Source organism: Bombus impatiens, unplaced genomic scaffold (assembly GCF_000188095.3).
Source record: "Bombus impatiens unplaced genomic scaffold, BIMP_2.2 scf_0220, whole genome shotgun sequence".
Lineage (NCBI taxonomy): Eukaryota > Metazoa > Arthropoda > Insecta > Hymenoptera > Apidae > Bombus > Bombus impatiens.
Window position 1 is genome coordinate 19,743 of NT_176639.1, and position 25,909 is coordinate 45,651.

General features: G+C 33.7%; 1 long non-coding RNA gene across 1 annotated transcript; it reads left to right on the top strand.

Annotated features, from left to right (window-relative positions):
* The first annotated feature begins 207 nt into the window (after positions 1-207).
* LOC105680554 lies at positions 208-21,808 on the top strand. The gene is made up of 3 exons (XR_001102171.3): positions 208-218; positions 16,896-16,912; positions 21,607-21,808. It is a non-coding gene; the product is annotated as an uncharacterized LOC105680554 (long non-coding RNA).
* The last annotated feature ends 4,101 nt before the right edge of the window (positions 21,809-25,909 follow it).

Consider the following 25,909-nt stretch of genomic DNA (forward strand, 5'->3'; position numbering starts at 1 on the left):
GAGAACAGTTCCCGTAAATGTATACATTAAAAAGGTGAATATTTTGAAGAGGATTGATTTCTTGCACCAATATCTAATAAAGTCTGCTTTCGATACAACCAGATCGCATATTTTTTGGTCACGCGTCGCGTATGTATGTCGGAGATGAAAGGAAACCGGAGCCTTTCCTTTGAAATTTTGGGAAAATCCTCTAATACTTTAGCCTGGATTCTATCATAGTCGTAATTAAGCAATTGTCGTCATTCAATCTGATTGTAATTGTTCGAGATTTGTGATAGCGAGATTGGGCTCGAGGTGACACAACTGGTCGCCGAACGTAGCAACGGTCACGGGATGGACGTTTTACCTGACGGAGGTGTGGAGTGGTTGTGTGGTTCTCCCTGGAAATGTGGTTGTGGTGGCATACGGCCTCAAGAACGGGCCTAGCCACGTGTGATTTTACCTCGGAGGTGCAAATATAATGGGACACACGTTGTATTAATAACCAAACTCTAGGCAGAAACTGCCTAGCAACGGCGATTGGAACTTTCTCGATGCTTCTAACGAGTATTTAACAAACGAACGCAATTGTAAAGGGAGGAAAATTTTCATCAGTCTGTTATTCGCACGATCGCCTTGGAAAGTTACACATCGAGCAGTTTATACCGAGCGTCCCAGCAAATCGTATTTTGTGCTTAAAAGTATTCTACGCTTAGTAAAGAGTAATCCCGTTGGCCGTGGATTCGTTATCGAACCTAAGAACATTGTCAATTGCATCTTGCGTGTCTAAACATCACGGTTGTTCGTTAAACTGTGTAAAAGTCATTTTTGTACCTGTAAATATAATCTCTGTTAAACAAACGATGGCTAATTCAAATGAAGAATTGTTACGCGCCCTAAATTCTAACGATAACCCGACATATATAATCGTGGGCATATTATTAAATAGTTGTGAAGCTAAGATCAAAGCACAACGTGTATTCTATTTCTTCTCAACTCTGTACAATCACTTATGCTGTTGTCCATATTGAGTTCAATTAGTAACAATAGTTAATATAAGTTGCGTAATGTATCTTTAGAATTCATATTGTAACAATATGTATTTGCTAATGGCTAATAAGCTGATGCGACTAGATAAATAAACTAAACTTTTATAATTATTCTGGTATACACATGTATATAATACATACCATAGTGGCAATAAATTATAAGCATTTTTTCCAAATTTATAATTATTGATCCATGAATTAGACTGCGAATTCTCATGCATTTATAGGAAATTTAAAAGTGCAAAATTGCACAGAATGTATATAATATGAAAAAAATATCGGGGGTGAAAATATCGAATAAAAATTTTTTTTTAATTTTTTTTTTTAATTTTTCCATTGAGACAACGATCTACAGTGAGATCCGTTATAACGAGACGTGATAAAGTGCACGCGTACCGAGCGAAAATTCAAAGTCGATTTTTTCGAAAATAAAGCCTCAAACGAAAACTTTTTATTCTATATTTTCTATGTTTTCTTCTTTTTTCGCGTTGAATCACCCCCTTTCCGCTAGTACCACCAGTTACCAATCACCCTGTGTATAATATTCAAAGTGTAGTACCTTCTATAATAAGTAATAGGTGAAACAATTTTTTATCGAGGCTCTACTTTTTCCATTATATACTCATAAATATGAATTTGCATAAAAATCGTAGTCTATTGACGATGTTTATATGCAAAATATAATGTTTGCTACCTTTTCGAATATTCTACATTCCTTATATTTACTTTTTGTCTTATTTATTTATCTTACATATTCCGTACCGTTTCATCATTTCAAATATAAATAAATAAATTAATTCCTCCCGCATTTGTGAGAAATTGAGAAGTGCAAAAGTACACAGAATGTTTGAAACGTAAAATGTCAAATCTGAAATATTTCAATTATAAAATAATTTCCAGTTATTAAAATTCAAATGTCAAAATATTTCAGATCTAACATCCGAGCTTCAAACATTTTGCGTATCTTCGCATCTTGAAATTTTCCATCGATGCGCAACAATTTTCAATCCGACAATTGCCAATAAATTATCGATTGCAGAAGTGTCAACATCTCAGCCAACCAATAGCATCCTGCCACGTAAGGTCAAACAATAATCTTTCCAAGAACATGATTTTATAACCACCCTGTTTATCGTATCAGTTCAAAGACCTTTCCCCCTCTTTTTTTCTTTTGTTGGGAGGAACACGATCGAATGTTATTGGCCGGAGCCAAAAATTGCCGGTATCGCTTGTCTTGAATCTCGAGCGAAAGATGTATCACGATAAACGAGCCGATAAAAGGGGTTGGATGGAGGTCGTGACGTGGGTCGGTCGCCACGATAGGGCGATGCAAAAACCACTTCGTCTTGACGGTTTAAGAGGCAGTCGCTCGTGAAGCTGTACGCGTCAAACGCAGCGTCGCGTTTTCGATGATAGAAATTGAATTTTCCCAGTTTTCCAACGTGCCGATTCGATTTGTTCTGTGATGTCAGTGTCCGGTGAAACTCTGGCAAGTTAACGACTGAACGTAGTCGATTCTACTCCAGAGGAAAGAAGATAAGAACGGCAGAAAGAGTCGAAGGTGAATTGGAACAATCAAATAGTAAACACGACGGATGTGTTTCTCGGTAAAAGAATAAAACGAGAGGTTAAAGAAACTGGACAGGAGGGAAAGTTTATCAAGGAAAAGTTGTGTTTTTTATTCACGCGAGCTATACAAGATAGGGTAGATATATACAGAAATAAACAGAATGTTTTGTACACTAGTAACTTTTGTAAATTAGAACGTAGAGCACATTGGAAAATTGTTTGTGAGAGCATCTTGATTAAAAATAACGTGTTGTATAAATTTACAGCCAGCCACAAGAGTTTATATACAGGGTGCGGCCGAATAACATGTACAAGCGAGCACGAGGTGATTGCTTATGAAAAAATAAGAACAAGATATGGAATAAAATTGTTTCATCTTCTCAATCTTTTCAATAAGTCGAAAATACAGAATAAAATCTTTTCTCAACTTTGTTTCCAAAACAATAAATTTGAAAATTTATCATATGCATGTAAGTACTAGATCGATTCTTAAACTAAACATGTTCGAAATCTGTTTTCTTGAAAATAAAGCCTTAAGCGGAAAAATTTTATTTTATATTTTTTATTTACTTTCGCTTGTACAATAACATCCTATTGATCGTTTACTCATGTTCAGTCGGTAAGTAGCCATGTTCAAATATACTTGATAAATTTTCAAAGTCGATTTTCTCGAAAACAAAGGCTTAAACGAAAAATTTGTATTCTATATTTTCGACTTCTTTTTTCGCGTAGAGTCAACCCCTTTCCGCTTGTACCACCAGTTACCAACCACCCTGTATGTATGATTATGTGTTACATAAAACTTGCTGCAATTTCATTAACGCTGTCATGAGAGGCAATTATCATGATTATGTCAGTAAAATTTGGAATGAATTTAAAAATGTACATAAAAGTTATTGCAAAAGTTTTCCATCTGTCCAAAAAAGTCCGCGATAAAATCTCGTCTTATTACATAAATTATTGTATTTTAAACTGATTTAAATTAATTTAATTAATTAATTAATGTAGTGATATTAAGAAGTTGAAGATGATAAGTGAATCATTCATTCTTAAACAAAGAAGTTAATAATCGATAAATTCGATTTGTTCAATTGAATCCAAATTGTATACTTGAATGCGTTTAAAATTGCGTGCGATCAAAATCAAGATAACTACACATCATAGACAAATCGAAGCAACTCAAGGCTAAATTTAAAAAATTTTACTGGCTCATTGGCCGTCGCTCCAACTTAAGCACTCAGAGCAAAATAATGTTATATAAAGCCATACTAAAACCTGTTTGGACCTATGGGATCCAACTATGGGGAACAGCGAGTAACTCCAACATAGAAATCCTTCAACGATTTCAATCAAAAAAAAAAAAAAATCCCAAAAATAAAGTGTAAATTAAAACGAAAGAACTTTCTCTTTGTTTTGAAAATGGTTAAATTTTAGCACTCATTGGAAGCGAAAGGTTCTTTTAAACAATGGGATTGTAAGAGACAAATGAAATAGTCATTTATCTGAAAAATGATGTGGGAGTTATAAAAAATGTGGTTTAGTACAAAATCATGATCGTGATTGTAACTCATTCGACTATAATTTATCGGTCTCATCTTTTATTCATTAAAAAGTAAAAATCATATTGTAAAACAATTTTCATTCTCAATAACAAAAATTCGCCTAACTTTAATTGTCTTGTTGCCTTATAATGTCTTATAACTTACATTCTGCCTTTTTTTTTAGAATTAGACTTTATAATCTGGTATAGTTCATAAAAAAGATGAAGAATTCATTTATATTAAATATGTGTAAACAATTCGAAAAGAGATTGTATGTCTTTGGGTAAATGAATTATGTCCTAAACTATACAGTTAAGTTAATACAACATTCGTCCATTTCTAACATTGTCGTTTGTTTATTTTATTTTTTAAGTTAATACAACATTCGTCCATTTCTAACATTGTCGTTTGTTTGTTTTTTTTTACTTACTATTAACTACTTATTTATTTACTTACTATTAATTACATTCGTTACGATTATTCTAAATTATTTTTTTTATTATCTCTACAATTTGTTGTTTTTCGATGTTTTTAACCTCACAGTTATTTCTGCAACAATTACTGTACATAACGTGAGAATCGTTTAACACATATCGGATGATATTTCTCAAATGAAATTACCAGAAAGATTTCAAGTGGAGACACCTTCATTATAACAGCATTACTCGTGACATTATCCCCTTTGGTACTTGAATATCGTGCTCTTTCATGTTCCCGCTTTTCTGTCGACATTTTCTTGGCAATGCACTTAGACGCCATTACTGACAACAGCGTGGCGTCAAATAACGTGTCGACAATAAAATTAAAACTACCCCGTCGAATGGAGTTGAATGTGCATTCAAGCGCCTTCAACGTAAAACATCGCGACAATATTTCGTCGAATCCAGATATGTTTTATTCCAGACATTATTCGATCCGCTTTATGAGATATTGATGACATCATTCGCTCCTACTAAAAATCTTGCCTTCTTAGCCCCGCTACGGTCCTCGAATTTTTATGTCCGAATCACGCTTTGGTTTTAAGAAACAAAAAGACGTTTAATGTTTGAAGAAGGTTTCAAAGAAGGAACAAAAAATTGGAACGAAAGATCAATAATGAATTATTCCATTTTTTGTCTGAAATGTAAGAAATTTGTCAGGGATGGAAAAATACGATTGGATCGAGAATAATTCAAAAAAGAAAACAGCGGACTTGAGTAATTCATAATTAAACTACTAAGTATTTCATTTATAATATTTTTCTCGGTTAACTTATATTTTCGAACTTTGCTTCTTGATATTGCAATTATGTGAGAGGATTCCGAGAATATTTTTTTATTTATTTATTAATATTTACAATCGATTCTCGCATTGAGAATTTTCAGTAATTTTTTCTGGCGTGGCGCAGTGACATGGCTAAATATTTATAATAAGTTAATACTTATTATAGATAAGTATAATTTTTGAGTAAGTTGTAAATAAGTAAATATTACTTAATATAAATAACTAATTAAATCATAGTTTAGGTCAAACGGGTAGTGTCTCTTCAGCCTGCGATCTGGTCCGACGTATCAAGTAGTCCAGTAATTAGGGGGTTTCGATGTTTGTTGACTCTTTTGCTATATCTGCCGCTATATTTTGCTATTTCCTCTTTGACTGTGGGTATCTTGAGGTCGCGATGTATTAGTTCGTTGGTGACATACCAGGGTGCATTTATAATGAATCTTAGCATTTTCGATTGGAAACGTTGAAGTATTTCAATGTTGGAATTACTTGCTGTTCCAGACCAGACAGGTTTTATTACGGTCTTATAGAGGGTAATTTTATTCTGCGTGCTTAAGTTGGAGCGTCGGTCAGTGAACCAATAGAATGTTTTGAGTTTGTCCTTGAGTTGCTTTGTTTTGTCTGTGATGTGATTTTTCCAAGTTAATTCCGAGAATATGTTTAATATTTTCTCGTCACTATTTCTTGTTCTATTTAGAAATTACGATTTTATAAAGATGAAGAAGTATTTACGGTATTGTGATAAAGAAACCATTTCTTTTAAGCCATACAAATTTTGCTTATATCTTTGATTCGTGCAGTGAGTTTCTTTGAGTTTTGCACAATTTCTAATCGTTGATGCGCGCAAAATAATTTTTAAGAAAGCGTTAACGTACAATTCAGTTCTGTATTAAATGCGGACAGTCAACGACCGAAAATATAAATATATAACTCCAGATTAGTAACATAAATGTAATTTAAAAGTAAGTGATTTTAATAACTGACATTCAAAAGTAATTGCTTTCATTTTAATTGTCTCATAAAAAATAATTGTTGTAGCATTCGTTTACTCAAAAAGTGATCCAATTATTATTAACTTAATGCATCGCTCGTAAAACTTTGTTTATTTCGTATGGATTAAAATTGATTAAATAAATTATTTTAAATCGCTCTTCCAAACTCGACCCCACTGCTTTGTATTCATTTTAAACACATTAACACATTAATACGTTATCGAACAACATACTTAGAAAGTAAAATTAAAACATAATTTTACGTTGAATGCAATAATGAAAAGTTAATTAAATTTGATTCCATTTCTAAAGAATTTCTACAAATAACAATAACAACAAAAATAATAATAATAAATTCTTTAAGTAAATATCGTCTTTGATTTCATCCACTGATACTGGCGATTTTAGTTGCACTATCGTGCAATGTGTTGGCAGTTATTTCTAACTTAACATAAATCTCTTTTTAACTATCAACCTTCGAAAAGCAACGGCAACAACGATGCATCGACTTGTTTAATCTGTTCTATGTTACCCATGAAATTTATGTGATACAGGTCAAAAACTTTAATATGAAGTGTTTTATGTAGTTTTAAGAGAAATGAGACATCGAAAGTTCTATAACGTCAAACTGTACACGCAACAAAACCTATAAGTAAGCCACCAACCGGGCTAGTAAGTGTTCCATAAATTTTGCTCTGCTACGTTCGGTACAATGCTCTTTCAAATAATAATCTTTCGAATACAATCTTTCCAATTCCCAATAAGAAAGAAAGAGAGTCAATCAATTTTTCACTCTCTTCGCTACCATCTTTTTCTCTTGACTCAGAATGTCGAGATATGGCAAGTTTATTTGAACCAAATTTTCCATTTTTTTGGAAAAAGATTTTTGTCATTTCAAATAAAACTATACGCTTATAATCATATTTACTTATACTTTACTTATCGCAATTGTTTGAATACTTCAAAACTTCAAACAAAGCAACTGTATTTTGATTTGCATACAATACTTATATTTATATTGATCAGTCTATATAATTAGACAAAATGAGATTTATCAATACTCTCTGGAAATACTTCTAGTTTAACGTAAATAAATTGATAAATATAGATGTAACAACCAACAATGAATATTACTACTAATAATGAATATTAATCCCTACTCTTATTACAATATGTTCTAAAAAAATAAAATTTTTATTCATTTATCCAAACATCCATTGAACCTAATGCAATATGTAGTACACTAATTTGTCTACAACAGTTCCTTTACAGATACCGCTATTTTACATATTTTCGATATTTGTAAGGAACTAGAAGGAAAGATCATAAATTATAACGCTCGTCATTCTAAACCATCAAATTTTGGCCTCGCACGAGAACATTTGTATCTATTATTAATGTTATTGGTCAGTAAAGTTATCAAGATATTAAACAATCCAAAATAAACAAAACGTACTGTATACAGAGAAGGAAACTAGATGGAAACCGTTGGGGCCATTAATTCTTATAAAATGTATTGAAATCGAGAGGTGCCTTATGGTTATTGTTTCATCAGGTGAAAATGTGAATGTCGGCGTTTTCTCATGTTCGTCGGTCATTTCTACCTGCAAGCGACAGGTGGTGGGGCGACCAACACCCAGCGACGACATCGTCACCGAACTTCTTTGGTTTATCTCCTTAGATCAGTTGTAACTTATTATTTACACGACTCTGATAATACGTCTATACGCATGTCGCGTAAATATTTATATTTACAAAGTTGTTGGAATAAATTAAATATTATAACCATTTTTTTTTGTACGTGGAAAAATCCTCATGGACATTCCTACCGACTAAAACTCCACGATGACCATCCTACGCGTATGAGAGGAACCTCTTATGAATTATGTTCTGTTGCGCCCCTTTCCCGCGTCCTCTTGTTCGAGCCAGTCCTAAAATTCCCCGTCTGTTTAATTTGGCGAGGGGGTTCTTTTTTCGCGTAGAATCACCCCCACTCGGCTTATATGATATAATAATATATTATATAATTGTATAATATAATATAAAATAGCTTGTTTACGTTTTCAGCCCAAAATTCTCGAACGTAAATCGTAGGTTAAGGGGCTAATGGTCCGCGAAACGAATAAGTACGACGAACAACTAATAAAATCACATGAAATCACCTAAGGATCTCGAATGACACTATGGAAATTAGTTACTTTGCCCGGAATAAAGATGTTTATATCAACTTTATTGGAAATGGAGATAACGAGGCGACCAACATTTTCTTATTGAGCCTAAAATTCAAGGCGCATATCCTGGTTTTGAAAAATGTTTTCGCGAAACAGATTCCAGCTTATCTATCAATGTTTTCACTTAGTCGATAATAAAGAATGTTTCCCACCAAGCTATAAAAAGTAGGCCCCATGCGTAAAATGTATGACAATAGTTGAACGCGCGAATAGAGTATTCAAATTAATTTCGACGCATGCTTCGAATGGCAATACCATTGTAACTAAAAAACGAAATAGAAACGAAAGAAGTAGAGTAAAATCATGCATCGTTAACTGTTATAATCGTTATATGGTGGGAGTTGACGAATCGGACAACATGTTATACTTCTATCTTAATGAACACCGCACGGGAAAATATTGGAAAAAAGTTACGTTTCACATCATTGGCCGCATAGTATTAAATTCATATCTATTTTATAAGGAAGTTACCAAAAAGAAGCCAATGACTATAATCACCCCTTTCCGCTTGTACCACTAGTTACCAACCACCCTGTATATTATAACCTGTTACTTCAGTGTTATAATCAGTCAACCGCCTCTATTATTCTAAATGAAATAGACGATTGACCAATTCGTGGTGTCGATTATCGAATCGTAATGAGAATTCTCGACTCTCGTTGACGCGATCTACCGCGAACACGTCTGTCCGCGAACAGTCGAACAGTAGATATAAAGGATATTTAAAAAGAATTGGAAGGACCAATGGAGAATTCAGAGAGGAATTATTCAATTGATCAGGATAATTATTTATATAATACTATTTTTCTGAAAATATTGATTAGTGAACATTTTATGACGCATAATGCAATTACTTTAAATTCCAATCCTCCTACCAACAATTTTTCTTCTTTTCGAATGAATTTCTACACAAGTTACACGGTCCGAGGATTAATTGTGCAAGAAAAAGGAGAATATCAAAAGCAAGTAGTTCGTACGGAGTTTGGACGATCGATGAAAAGGGAAACGAGAAAGACGAGACGTGACCGAACAAAATTTCGAACCGACTTTCCTCAGAAGTCGGCAGAAGAAAAAGGAGCAAAATGTCTGACGAGAATGCCGAATACAATCGGGTCAAATGATTCTGATCCAGAGTCGATTGCTCCCAAAGTTCATGAAGAACTTTAAAGCAATCCTAACTCCATATGACTGTTCTCAAATCGTGACCGCAATTTGTCTTCATTCGCCTCGTTCGCAACAATGGTTCCCAAAGTTTCGGTAGAAACGATGTTTCGTTGCTATTGACGTACACATACACAGTCGGCTGTCCTTCAGCGTCAGCACAAAGAATTTGATTTTGTATAAAATAATTTCAACGACGAAATCAAATCGCTTCCACGTAATGCTTTGTTCTTTCAACTTCTTTTAATTTCATTTCATAGAAAAATGGGGACGAGAATTCGATTGAACAAATACGTTGATAACAGTTCAATGGTTAAACGTCTTTGATTGCATTGTGCGCGTACACAATTTAGTTTGTTCGCGATATTTAATTGCACACTTGATAAAACGCAGTGTAAATTGTTCCGATGTATGATAAATTATCCATAGCCTTCGATTGCTGAAAATTTTGCTAAATCCTGCAGATTCTCGAATTTATTTTAATTCCGTTCTTATTTTAACAAACAAAGAGATTTGTCATATTTCAGGAAATTGTTAACTATCAAATTAAAACGAAAAATTATGCAGAGAAATAGTAATTTTTTCATATCTTACTCAATCCTCAGGTGAGAATTTTAACGTGGGAAAAATACAGTTGGGTTCGAAATGACCAAAAGAATCAGAGTTGAGTGCAGTTTAAAGAAAGAATGTTTTAAGCAGTTACTATATTAGATAATAGTTATTTTACAATAGTAATTTTTTCATATTTTACTCAATCCTGAGGTATATTTTAACGTGAGAAAAATACAATTGGGTTCGAAATGACCAGGAGAATCAGAGTTGAGTGCATTTTAAAGAAAAAATGTTTTAAGCAGTTACTATATTAAATAATAGTTATTTTACAATTCAAATAACATAGTATCCATCGGCAAATAAACTATTTTTTTTCGGTAAGCTATTGAATGGGCATTTGAATTATTTCTTAGCAATGAAAATAAATCAAGGAAATAATATTTATACGCAAAAAATAACGAATACTTTGCACCCATGAATAATTATATCTTAAATATTGCAATACTATAACTGCTTTTTTCCAGAAAGCAAAAGAAATTAAATAGTACGAGATTAAAAAATTATCTGTATTAAAAAATATATTCGATACATATTAATATCTTCAGAATATTTGTTCATTATGAATAAAGATAATATATAGTATAATAGGTATAATAGATATATTATTGTTGCCAATTCTCAACTAAGTGGCGATCAGTCAGGTTGCAACTGATCGGTTGATATCGCGAACGAGATTAATGCTCAAGGTGGAGGTAATGGGTTTTATGGGATGGGAATCTATTACTTCAAATCTTGTATTTGTGTACTCTCGTGGGCGCATATCCTCTGGTATTGCTGATTGATACCAAATGTTTACTTTAGACTTAGTATTAGCCTCTTAAAGAGGTCCGCATTGTAAGGTTTATAACGTGGGAAATTCGGACTTTCTCAAAAGAGGCGGCCCGAGTCATAAGCGGACGGCCACTCCAAATCCCGAAAAAATATTTCAAAATTAGATTCTAATAATTTTAGAATCCTTCAAATAAAATAATAGATGTGTTTAAATATTATTTTAGAAACGTTCTCCAAAAAATAAAATATTTTATTTTCAAAATTAAATGTATGATAAAAAGTAAAATAGACTATTTAATATCTGCTATTTGAAATAATATTTTATCCAGCCCTGAAAAGAATGCAGCAGAGTTAAAGCTTCAAGCCTGACGTGCTAGAAACATTTTTTAAATCGTTGATTTTTTAATATATATTAATATTCATCCTTCTGTTTATAACTTATAAATGTTTTGCGATAATTACATTTTTCAAATATATATTTTTATTGCACTTGTAAGATAGAACTTTCTTAAGAAATTTGTATAATTGGTATAATTTGAATAATTTTTGTGTCAAGTACATAAGATAGAATTCAGTTGTATAATGTGAATCATTTAGATGTATTAAAAGGTGTTTCCTTTGAAAGTACTGTCAATAAGTAACGGGACACCTTTTACTGCTTTATAACTTACTGGCATACCTTTCATGGTAAATAGAGAAGTGCGAAAGTTCTTCCTGCTCTTTAGAGGTTTTCTTTCATTTCTTTGACACAGAGTAACATTTTATTATATATTAAAAAGAAAAAATATTGAAGCGATATTACTTATTCAATGCAAATTCATCAAAAGGACAAAGAATTTAAGACGTAATTAAAATTACCAGAACGATAATAACGTGGTTTTTCTACTTTTAAACGATTCACTATTAAAATGTATAACATTATTTAATTAACATTATTTAAGTTAACTTTATCCATATGAATATTATCTACACAATGTATTAATATCTACATAAATATATGTATAAGAACAATATACAGAAATAAATAATTATTTACAATTTAAATATTAATCCACGCTTTTCATTCCCAAAATGATACAGGACTAACAACTAAATATTTAAAAACAAATTACTTGCGAGAAATAGATAAAAAATATCTAATACTGTGTTTATCTTTATGACACCACAATAAATCTTTTAAATAAATTTTTAATAATAAATCTTTTAAATAATTTTTAATAAATAAATTTTTATCCAAATTATATTCCCCGAAATTATTTCGAAACTAGATATAAATATATCGAATTCGTGGAAATTTAATATAAAATAAATATCGATCTTTGTATTATTAGAATATTGTAGTATTGTTGACAGATTGTCTAAGAAATATCCGGTGAACAATAAACAATGTTGCGAGAAATTCTAAATGTAGTATCGTGGACGAAAAGCCTAAGAGATATCGGGCGAACCATGAACAATGTCGCGAGAGCCGAGGCTCCGTCGGGTCCATCAATGTGTTATCGGTCTTTTCAAGTGCATAGTTTCGTAAAAAAGACCTACTTGACCCTGGCCACGAGCGTCTGCAGAACACGTGTGCCGTGGGCCTAGCAAAAGACAATAGAATGCTACAACAGCCAGAGAGAAGCAGCGTGCGAGTCGAGAAGCAGAGTTTGCGAGTGGCGTTGCCGAGAGAGTGTGGATTGCATTTTGTGAAAGTCGAGTCGTTATCTAATTATTTAGTTGTGCTGTTTTCTGTACGTTTGGTGTGAATAGTTCAGGTTGAACAACAATCGTCTTTTTCTGTCCGATTAACATCTGTATTATCCATTCCTTGTAAATGTATTATATCACGATATTACATAAATGTCGACAGATCGAAAGGGTCGGGAAACTTCAATGGGCCAAACGGCTCATCAATGTGTCGTCCGTCCTTCAATCGAATAGTTACGCGGAAGAAGACGTATGTGGCTGTAACATCAATCCACATCAGAGACCAGGCCATACAACGCGGGCAAGATGACAGCCAGACGTACGTCTGCACATCCTTGGCGCGTATTCTCAATAGTCTTATAGTCGATGGGTCTTGGTATTTTCATAGTTAAGGTCCTTCAGATCAAACAAGTATCTTTTGTTTCAGGTTTCCTTTACATTTATTGTTTGACAGGGGAAAGTTAGTTTTCCTCACGTTTGGTATCTTCCGTTAGCAACTTTCTCTCGAGGGCGGCTAGAACCTTGTCATCAACCCTTGTCAGAAAATTGTCATCAACAAAGTCGATGGTCCCGTGTCCTTGGACACACTCACCCCTAGCTTTCCTCAGACACAGTATCGTCACTAAAACTCATTCAATCTCTATCTTTAGAATAGTCAACATATCTTTACCGGTTTCTATTCTTAAACCAGTACTTACCACTACTTAAATCAGTTCGCGTACTTAACGTATCAGTGTAATTAGGTTTTACATAATGTTGTTGGAGTGAATTGTGATTTATGTGTGTTAATTCAGTGTGTATTCCATTGTGATTGCTGAATTTATAATAAAGTTTAATAAAAGCAAAATTGATAGTTGTGTTACGACTCAGCTATTTTATTTTATCATTCAACCCTCAAGTTTACGTGACATGGCTATGGTCGCGGAGGGTGATGGGATACGTACGTGGTAGGGGTGTGAGAAAGGACAAAGGGATGAAGGGAGAAAAACGATTAATCATCAGTCGTTAACTGAGAGTCGAATTGTGAGGAATCGTTAACTAAGAGCCGAGTTATGTGGAGTTGCGAGTTGAGATTCAAGTTGTGAGGAGTCGAGAGTTGAGTCAAGAGAGAGTTGCAGAGTTGTTATAAGTTGTAAACTATTAGTTTTAAGTTGTGAATTATGCATTTAGTTGTCTTAGTTATAGCACATTTATATTTAGTTCACGTTAAATAATCATCGTCTCCTGTTTAAACCCTTAACCTACAACGATGATCGTAGTACGAATATACAGAGTGGTTAGTAACTGATGGTACAAGCGGAAAGGGGGTGATTCTACGCGAAAAAAGAAGTCGAAAATATAGAATAAAAATTTGTCGTTTGAGGCTTTGTTTTCGAGAAAATCGACTTTGAATTTTCGCTCGGTACGCGTGCACTTTATCACGTCTCGTTATAATGGATCTCACTGTAAATCGTTGTCTTGATGGAAAAATTAAAAAAAATTTTTTATTCTATATTTTCAACTTCTTTTTTCGCGTAGAGTCACCCCCTTTTCGCTTGTACCACCAGTTATCAATCACCCTGTATAATAGCTTGTTTACGTTTTAAGTTATAATTCTCGAACGTAAATCCACTGTAAATAGATCCATCTATCAATAAACTTATCATATAGGATAGAAATTATTGGAAATCCTAATTTCTAATATTTTTGAATAAATAACCCTGTACTGTTTTACTTTTGTCTTATCAAATTTAAATTTCTTTATTTATTATTTGAATGTATTATATTTATATAAATATATAATCTGCGTAAATAAACAGTGCTTATAGTTCATTTTATACACGATAAAACTAAATATAGGTATATATAGTAAGTTGTATATTATTTTAAAATTAGATAAAAGTTGATGAAAATTTATACAGTACAGATTATTTCTTTCTGACATGTCACTGCTATGCTTCGATAATTCACAACTCAAAAATGTAAACTTTAGAGGAGAGACGTCTTAAAATTTACAAAGAAATCTTTGCAAGTTATTTCAATGACGTTATAAGGCTGACTTAACATAACATACGCTACTATCCAGGAAAGTAGTATAACCATTTTTTAGCGCCACGTAGCGCGATCGTGCTGTTCGCGTACTGCGGTGAATTGTGTCACGATGTTTGGTAACGATCGTCAATTCGTAACGCGCTCGGTTTCCGAATGTAGCTCGTTGCGGGTCGTATCAGAGTCTCCTCTCGTAATTACTTTTTTTTCAACTAATCGTAAACCACCTGCATATACGAAAAAAAGAACAGCGCGATCGTATCGATCGACATTTCTCTCAAAAAAATGAACAAAGTGCTATCGCGCACAATCAGTGCACAAAGTGCTATGACACAATCAGACACGGATTCTTAAAAACCCCGGGTACTAAAATGGATAACTTACTTGTAGCGTCACAAAATAACTGAAGATGAACCAGTGGTGTTGTAAAATTAAGGTCGGATTGACAACGCCACAAGTAATAATTTTTCTCCTCTGACGACATACTGATGCAATTACAAACATACCGTTTTAAATGATAAGAATAGATATATTATATAGATCTCGTAACTTGATAAAAGCAACTTTGAAATTGTCTGAGTTGTACCAGTATCAAATCAAAGCAACAATATATTGTGAAGGGTACATTTGGTACATTCCTAACTAACACACATTGTGAATTTTACAGCCTCTTTTAATTTTTGAGATACACGATTTTAAAACAGGTATTATAAATATAATATTCTTAGAAAAAAGAATTTAGTCTCTATGAGCTGCTGTAAGCTAAATGCCTCGTCTGGACAAGAGTGAAGCATTCAATTATAAGATTAGATTAGAAAGATATGTATAATTTTTGTGAATTATATATTTTTATTTTACAAGTCTGTTACGACCGTTCGCGGAGAGACGCGGTCGCGAGGAAAACGCGTCAGCGAGAGGCGTAAATTCTCGCTACGATTCGGTGAATCGACGCCGCGAAGTAGTCGTTCCCCTGTTTCGGTTAAGATAACAGAGGTGGTTGAATGAATATGACACAGTAGTAAGTTATATTTCACCGTTTATTCCACTAACTTATAACGAAGGCAGTTACACTGGTGCGTATGTACGAGATGAATGAGTGACTGATCTGCGGGTGTGTATACCCGGTGGAAGGATGTTGATCGTTCGAAGGATGTGAAATCAGTACTGTCTTGAGAGACGATGCTGTCTCGGAGGAAAGCTAAGGATGGGTGTGTCTAGCGCACGGGACCATCGGATTTGTTGGTGACGATTTTAATTAAGAGAGTGAGGGAAATAGGCTTCGTTGTTGATTGGTTAAACGAAGGGTCTTAACCGCCCTCGAGAGAAAGTGGTTAGTGGGAGGAAAGTTGCAGCGTACGTGAGAAAAACTAACTTTCCCTTGTCACGCCGTGGTAGACAATAGTCCTTGGAAATTCTTCGGAAACAGACGTTTTTTTTTGGATACGCAGTGAGTATCCGAAGACATCTGGTTGCCATATTGCCCGCGGTGTGTGGCCTGGGCTAGGTAGAGTGTTACGCGACGTAACAAAGTCGTTATTATAAAAAGTTCTTTATGATAAAAAAATATATTAAAAAAAATTTATTACTAGTTTTGCTATTTGTTTTTATTATTTATCACGAAAAGATCAACGCATTTTTTAAAATAATAGCATGTCGTAGTGGAGAAAATATAATTTAAAGTTACAATTTTGTTGAGACTAAAAGTTAACTAGAAACTGAATGGATAATGCCTTTAGTAACTCAAAAACATGATTAATTAAAATCTTAAAATTTGGACTTACATTATTGTAATTCTCATCTCGTTAATTACAAATGCACTACAGATATTTACGCATTTATGAAAGGTTTAAATCTACGAAAATGAGGAGAATATGCGTAATATGTGAAAATACGCAAAATATCTAAAATAAATGTGCTCGTTACAATATTTTGAGAGTTAAACAAATATCTGTGCAAGTTTCATTTCTTTATATCCTTTCGTAAAAACATAAATTTGGATAATCTTTGCAGTATAATTATAAATGATTGTATATGTTAAGCATCTTATTAGCATCTAATGTTTTTTAATCTCTGCACGTTCGTACAGGGAGAAATTCAACGTGCTCAGGGAATCTCACTTTAATAAATCGATCGTTAGTTCGAGGAAAAATCAAACGAATAAATCGTCTTCATTACCGTGTCCCCAATCTCGATTAATGATGTTAGATTGCACTTCATAATCGTGGTAATGGTACACCTAAATTCGTGTTCGTCTCGTGCATACTGAACGTTACTGGTATGATAAATCTGCGTAAGTAAGCAGCACCTGGAGCCTTTTTTTACGAAAAACACAAATTACTGCAAATTAATTATTGGAAAAAGAAAAAAATACGGAAAAGTTCAATAAATAAATGCGGTATGTTCGACTCGTTGGTTTATTTGCTAATGTGAAACTGAGAAATACATGCTTTTTAAGAGTATAAAACACAGAGTTATGGTGGAACTGATACGACAATCTCTATATATAAAAAATAAAATTTTTATTGTTGTTTTTATTATTTCTGCGAATGATTTAAAACGATGGAAGCTATATCGATAACAATTTTCATTGTATTTTTCCATTGAAAAAAGCAATACGTTTCATCAGTAAAAATAAGAGATTTGATTAATGTCAATAATTATTGTTTTTAATTTGTTTATAAAACTTTCGATAAATCATTTCCTATCAATACAACAATTCATTTCCTTTCGCATCGTCATTCGGAGAATTATTTTCGGTAAAAGAATTAACAATTTGTCCAATGTTTATTGAACTTCATTAAGTTCAAAACTGCGCTGGGTGCAATTGGTACTTAAAGAGGTGACAATTCAAGAACATCAAGTGTTGGTGGAGCTAGTTGGTCGAAGTACCTATATCTAAACTGTAGCAGTTTCTTGACCACAATGGTTGGCCTTAGCTAATAGCAGGAGTAAAAATGAAGAAATAAAGATTTCTTAAATTGCTTGGCAAGGTAGATACAACTAAAGCTTTCTAAGGAACTGTATACATTCATTTGGACCAGCCATCGTTGTTGTACAACAGAGATTATATTTACTGGTATAAATATTGATTTTTACAAAGTTTGACAAATAACCGTGGTGATTAAACACTCGAGATGTTAGTGACAATGTTCTTAGGTTCAATAACGAATCCACGGTCAACGGGGTAACTTTTTGTTAAACGTAGAATATATTTTGAAGCACAAAGTAACGTTTGCTGTGATGCTCGGTATAATACTGCACGTAAAGACGATGTGCAGACTCTCCAAGGTGATCGCAAGAATAAAAGACTGATGAAAATTTTCCTCTCCTTACGATCACGTTTTTTCGTTGCATATTGGCCGGGGATACCAACAAAATTCCAGCCGTCGTTGCTAGGCAGACCCGCGTAGAGCTGACATTGCTCCTGCCCGGGGTTTGATTGTTAATACAACGTGTGTCCCACAGTATTGGCACGTCTCTGTTAGGTAAAAACGTTTATTCCGTGACCGTGGCTACGTTCAGCGACCAGTTGTGTCACCTCGAGTCCAAGCCCACCGTCGCAAATCTCGGGCAAACATAATAGGGTTGAATCATAACAACTGTTTCTAAGTTTTATCATTTAAGCACAGCTATAATAAATAGTCTAGATTAAAGTTTTGGGGATCTTCCCAAAAATTCTAAAAGAAAAGATGTCCCCTCATCTCCGACATGTATATATATATTGTGCGAATAATTGCAAAGAAGAAAACATTATTGGAGTAGAATTAGAATATTATAAATTACTCCCATGATAATTTTCTTTAGCTGTGGTCGATCTCTAAAATTGCAAACAATTTTGTTTTCGATTATTAGTCACCGTATCCATTAAATGTTACTTTAGAATAATTAAACATTGATTCACTTGAATAAATAAATCAGATTTCTTTGAATTATTTCATTATTGGGCTATTCAATAAAATAAATTTTGTTATATTAAATACACTTATTGTATTTAAATAATTATTTTCTGGAATAATATCTTAAATAATTATAATCGTACACATTGCATTTTCCAGATACCGATTTAAATAACTTTGCTTTTTATACGAAAAGATTTATTTTAAGTTGATTTGTTAATTATTTCTTTAACTATTTTATAAATATTAATATCAAACAGAAAGAGAAATCTTATAACAAAAATGTAATAATTTATTTCCTTAAATTTTCTACTAACCGATCGTTCTCTCTTTCTCTCTCTCTCTCTCTCTCTCTATCTCTCTCTCTCTCTCTCTCTCTCTCTCTCTATCTCTCTCTCTCTCTCTCTCTCTCTCTCTCTATCTCTCTCTCTCTCTCTCTCTCTCTCTCTCTATCTCTCTCTCTCTCTCTCTCTCTCTCTCTCTATCTCTCTCTCTCTCTCTCTCTCTCTCTCTCTATCTCTCTCTCTCTCTCTCTCTCTCTCTCTCTATCTCTCTCTCTCTCTCTCTCTCTCTCTCTCTATCTCTCTCTCTCTCTCTCTCTCTCTCTCTCTATCTCTCTCTCTCTCTCTCTCTCTCTCTCTCTATCTCTCTCTCTCTCTCTCTCTCTCTCTCTCTATCTCTCTCTCTCTCTCTCTCTCTCTCTCTCTATCTCTCTCTCTCTCTCTCTCTCTCTCTCTCTATCTCTCTCTCTCTCTCTCTCTCTCTCTCTCTATCTCTCTCTCTCTCTCTCTCTCTCTCTCTCTCTCTCTCTCTCTCTCTCTCTCTCTCTCTCACCCTCTCACCCTCTCACCCTCTCTCTCCCTCCCTCTCCCTCTCCATACCTCCCTCCCCCCTCCCTCCCCCCCTCTCTCTCTCTCTAATTCACTAATATAAATATACGCGTATACGTAACAACTTTCTCTAAAATGAAATGAAATTGTACTTCTACTTCTTTCATTTATTCGACTTTATGCTTTCATTTCATATGTGGATATCTCCTATAACGCAACGATAGCCTTAGATCGTTCGATTGCTTCGTGTAATGATCCTTTTAAGAAAATGGTCTTCGGCTCAAGTATCCATAAACCGATCCGTTTATATCGTATATGGGTATACAGTGGTGCTAGTCAGTTTACGATCAGACATCTCCGATGTAATATTTCAAGCGAACTTCTGAACTTCTTGAGATATCCCACGTTTCCCTTCTAATAAAGCGTTTCACAGTGACATAAAAATTATAACGCATAAAAGCAAAAACTATACAGGACGTTCATTGCACGATAAACCAGTAACAATAGCTAAAAATTGCACTGAATAAGGTTATATAAAATACAATGGTTTATGATCGACGATTTAAATGTTATTGTTGTATCTAAGTGTATTTTAGAATTCGACATATAATTTCTAATTTTAATAACGTTGTTATTTCTATTATTATAATTCCTATGAATAATTGATGAAACTGCAATAGTTAGTTTCATATTCAACATAACACAGACACGATATCCTTAAAATTTATATTTTATAAATACATAAATAAATGCGCTGAAATTTATAATATGAAAGTCATATATAGAATTTTACATCATTTGAAATTTATCATGCTTGGTTTGTAAAGTAAAATGCATATCACATCTTTGAATTTGTGAAAACATTAGTTGAAAATAAACTTCATTAGTTGAAAGAAATTTTACTTATCAAAAGAATAATTATTACATCATTAAAATATTAGGTATCCAATGAAGAAATTGTTATAAATTTGAAATTTATATATTGAATTTTGTTATAATTGTTAAAAATTCATGATTAGAATTTTGATGGAACTCCAGTCTACGTGATAAAATTAATAGATTTTAATCAAGGTTTTAAAATTCCATGTAAAGAATGGAAAATAAGATAGGAAGAACAGTTTAAAATAGAAAGGCGGTTTAGCCGTCGCGTCGTACCGTACGGACGTCCCATGCGTTTAGTCTGGAAAGAATACGCACCTGATTGATTATTTTTGACAGAGAACACAATTGTACGGTTAAGCATGCGTATTGCTCGAAAGTGTCGCATGTAGAAAACAACGTAGCATCGTGCGACGATGAGTGATAAAGAGCAGTACCTCCCTTGGCAGTCATCCCGCGGAACATCTTTTCATTTCGCTGTTATACCCACTCATATAAAGTTAGCGTAGGCGTAAGTTTTAGTGACAACAGCGCCGATTTCGCACATCTAGACACTGTATCTAGCACAGCAATGAAAATACCGGATTAATCAACACGTACCAAACGAGACTTCTGAGCACAGGATTTCACGTCTTCAAATCTAACGGAAAGTGAGCAAAACAATCCCAACTCTGTAACATCTTACTCACACGCTATAAAACTTGCTTCTTCAGCAGTCAAGGAGCAAGCCATAATTATTGTAGTATCGTGGACAAAAAGGCCTAAGGGATATCGGGTAAACCATAAACAATGTCGCGAGTGCGGAGACGTCATCGTGTCCATCAATCCTCGTGTCATCGGTCCTTCGATTGAATAGTTTCATAGAAAAGGCCTCCGTGACCCTGGCCACGAGTGTTTGCGGAACACGTGCGTGGTGGGCTTAAGAAAAGACAAAGGGATGCTAGAACAGTCAGTGTCAGTGGAGAAATCAGAGAGTGTGAATCGAGAAGTCAGAGAGTGCAAGTTGCGTTGTCGAGATAGAGTGTTGTTAGCGTTGTCGAGGGAGTGTGGTCCGCGTAAGAGAGAGCGTTGGGTCCGTTGGGGCGAGAGTTGCAAATTAAATATTGAGTTGTCTAGATTAACCCTTAGAGTGCTATGGACGCATATATGCGTTTGGCGAAAGCTATCGGTGTGGACTAAAGACACACATATGCGTTTTCTGTAAATGTTCGGCATGGACTAAGGACGCATATATGCGTTTGTCAATTTTTCCGAACACCTACGCAGAAGTAATACCATTACGTTTGTGTGAGATAAATATAAATGCATTCCTTATATATAATGCATATATTTTATATTAAAAATCTACTGCTTCGAAACAAAAATTTAGTGAATTTCATTTAGCGTTGATAAGAGACATTTTACGAAAATATTTCCAACGTAGAAGCATGTTAGGAGGAGGAAAGAGAAAGTCTGAGGATTTACCATTTCGTTTAATTGATAGGCATTTTCCATCGAAATACCCTAATCGTGCCGGCACGACACAATTATCAAGAAGAAAATATGTTGTTTGTGTGAAAAACAAGAGAAGGAGCGACACGCGATACGAATGCAGAAAATGCGATGTCGGATTATATATCGATAATTGTTTTGAAATTTTTCACACTCAACTGAATTATTAACTCGTGTTATATTTACTAAATTTAGTTTTCTAGTTTATTGTTTTCTAGTTTATTACCCAAATTCTAGTTTATTGTAAATTTCAATGTTTATAATAAATAATTAATACTAAAAAATAACGCTCTTGAATCGTTTAATCTCGTGAAAAAGAATTACTATAACTTATTACGATTTGCGCTTTGAATAGTCAATCAACGGAGTTCAGTCTAGCGAAAAAGTACTCTGTCCACAGCGATGGTCAGCGTTGGCCGCGCGCCGTCCGTACGGACCGCATAGGCCGCGAGTATTCAGCACTCTAAGGATTAAAGCACGTTATTGTGATTTATTCACGTTAAACAACCATCGTTCTTCTGTTTAATCAACATCTGTACAATCCATTTATTGTAAATAAATCATCATCAATAAATAATATTTTATTCCCGATATTACATTATCTACGAAGTCGACGAAGTAAGCATCCAAGATTATATATATGTAATAGGAAAAATAAATGGTCTTAAAGCTATGAAATACGTTTCAAAATATATATCAAAGAACCGAGTGTGCGTATACCTAAAGAAAAAAGAAACAGACGCACAACCAACTATATTACACAAATCAAACATCATAAATAATAAATGTATAAATGTAACCTATGCTAACGCCGACCTAAAAAATAATGCTCTCAAGTGTCTCTTCACTCGTAGAAAACATGGGAATTGAAAACACCTTTAACACGTTGACTGCCACGCGTGTTTTCAAAGAAATCTCCGTTAGGCCACGCGTACAGCAGTACCAAGCGTTCTTCCATCGATATTTTAGTAATACGAATCGCTCAAGTGGTGGTCTCAAGAATGATCTTTCGTTTCGTTTGTTCGCAGCGTTAAAACCACTAGCTGTTGTTGAATATAACGAAGGAAAGTGTGGTATAGATTATTCCGACCAAATGGTTTTTTATGCCATCAAAATTAGAAAAGGAATCAAATGGTACAAAAGACTTGGCATTCGATTCCTTCTGGAAATTTCTGTTGTAAACGCTTTGAGGGTTTACAAAATTGCAGCAAGAAAAAATATAAATATTAGGATATTTAGACAATTATTAGTTGAAAAATTATTAGGGTTGTCTGAAAATACAAAAAATCCTTGTCTTCGACGGAGTCGGCATAATATCGCCGTTCGGAAAAACGATTCCGGAAGAAGCATTAGACGCGTATGCAAACTATGTTATGCAAATAAAAGACGTCGAATGGACCGAACAAAGGCACAAAAGAATTTGAAGAAAACGACAACTTATTGTCCAAATTGTCCCGACCAACCTCAGCTATGTATAGAATGCTTTAAAGTTTTACATTCTAAATAATTTTTTTAATAAACCATTTTCGTATTTTTATTTTATAACAGTTCGACTATTATTACAATTAATAATTAACAATTAATAATTAAATATAATAATTTACATTAAATTATGTATAGAATGCTTTACATTTTTACATTCTAAATAATTTTTTTAATAAACCATTTTCGTATTTTTATTTTATAACAATTCAAATACTATTACAATTAATTGTTAATTAACAATTTATTATTATGGAATATCTTTTCAAATACCTACGACGATCCTTCGCAAGTAGTCAAATAAGCGACACCCGAATATGGGTTACGTGGCCTGACCAGAAAGTTTGCTGAGACCCGAATACGAGTGTTAAAAAAAATAATGTCAGGTTATGTTTAGAAATATCTTCTTTGAATGCAGGAACAACCGATCCAGAGTGAGCCCATGCTTCAGAAGGCAAGTATTCATAGATTCTGATAATGACAAAAGAATACCTGACTCCTTTCTACTAACCTTTGATGACACCATATATCGGAAAACCCATCAAAAACAAAGGACGCTAACAACAAGTCAACTTTCGCACCAGCAAATCCACACCGTCAAACCGCCAGTAATGAACACCAGAAAAACAAATTGGTCAATTTATCCAGCAAACATTACTCATCAACTCGCAGAGAAAGGAATAAACTTTGAAATTGATCCAACCTGGGTTAACAGAGCAATAAATAAATTTCAATCAGTTATAAAATCAACAACATATAAAACCTTCGAGATTACCACGCATAAAATGGATAGGAAAGGAATCGTTCCTCGATGGAACGAAGAATGTAAAATCGCTGTGTGCAAAATGTAACAGAATGCACGATCGTCAACGTTATGGCATAAAAATTCGAACAAAACTCTAATGGTAGTAACTGCAGCCTATCATTTTCGGCGAATGAGGCTATTTACAAAACCTAGAAGAAAGACACTGTGAAATTCTCAGACAAAAGCAAAATCAACCTCACACTACATTTGTAATAATATACGAAATAATAATATATATACTATCAAAGAATCAAATTAACTCCACTTTCTTATTAAGAAAAAACTCCGCTCCTGACTCATATCCATAATCTATTAGGTCGTCCGAAAAGTTTCTTTCGTTTTATAAGGAAATAATGGATACACAACATTTTCTGTTTTATATTATTTTATCGAATTACGTATGATCCATTTTGTTCTATCAAAATAAAGATCACAACCTTCGACAGATTAGGTTTCATGTTTGTATGAAAATGCATCGTTGTAAAAAGCGAGTCTGGAAGAGAAAGACACTTTTCGGACAACCTAATATTATTAAAAATGTTCCAAGAATCTGGAATAAAATGCCTTCTGAAAATCTATAATTGTATTTGGATCTACCGTGCCTTCCCCGATAACTAGCGAAAAGCTATAGTAATTTCAATCTTTAAGTCGAACATAAAATAAATAAAATAAATAAAAAATAAATAAATAAAATAAATAAAAAAATAAATAAATAAAATAAATAAAAACTAACATAATTCAAGTAACTATTACTCGATTGTGCTAACCAACACTATGTGAAAACTACTAGAGAAAATCTTAAATAGCAGTCTTCGTTGGTACCTTGAATCCAATAACGTACTAAATCCAATCCAATATAGTTTCCGACAACATCGTCCCGTTATAGACGTATTAATAAACATGGAAACTTGTACGCGTGACGCTTTCCAAAAAGATAAATATCTAACTGCGATATCTATCTAGACCCCTAAGAAACATTTGACATGATTTTGAAAGTCAAAAATAGTAAGCATATCCCTCAAGCTAAAGATTGACAGTAATATGCTGGCTTTTATAACCAGTTTTTTAACAAACAGGTTCATTTAAATTAGATAAAAATTGTAGAATACAAAATGCCAATCATAAGCGTCACTTTATTTCTAATCGAAGTTAATCATATACAGGGTGGTTGGTAACTGGTGGTACAAGCGGAAAGGGGGTGATTCTACGCGAAAAAAGAAGTCGAAAATATAGCATAAAAATTAAAAAAAATTTTTTTTTCATTTTTTTTTTAAATCTACAGTGAGATCCGTTATAACGAGACGTGATAAAGTGCACGCGTACCGAGCGAAAATTCAAAGTCGATTTTCTCGAAAACAAAGCCCCAAACGAAAAATTTTTATTCTATATTTTCGACTTCTTTTTTCGCGTAGAATCACCCCCTTTCCGCTTGTACCACCAGTTATCAACCACCCTGTATAATCTACAGCCACCAGCTACAGCTCACATATTCTCTGACGACCTCATTATGACACGCGGCAGAACAAATTGAAGTTCCATGAATAAACTTCTGTCAACAGCCACCAGAAATCTTCTCGATTAAAAAAAGCCCAAAGTATCTTATTCATTGAAAAAAAGCAACAAATGATTAGCCTCTGTCTG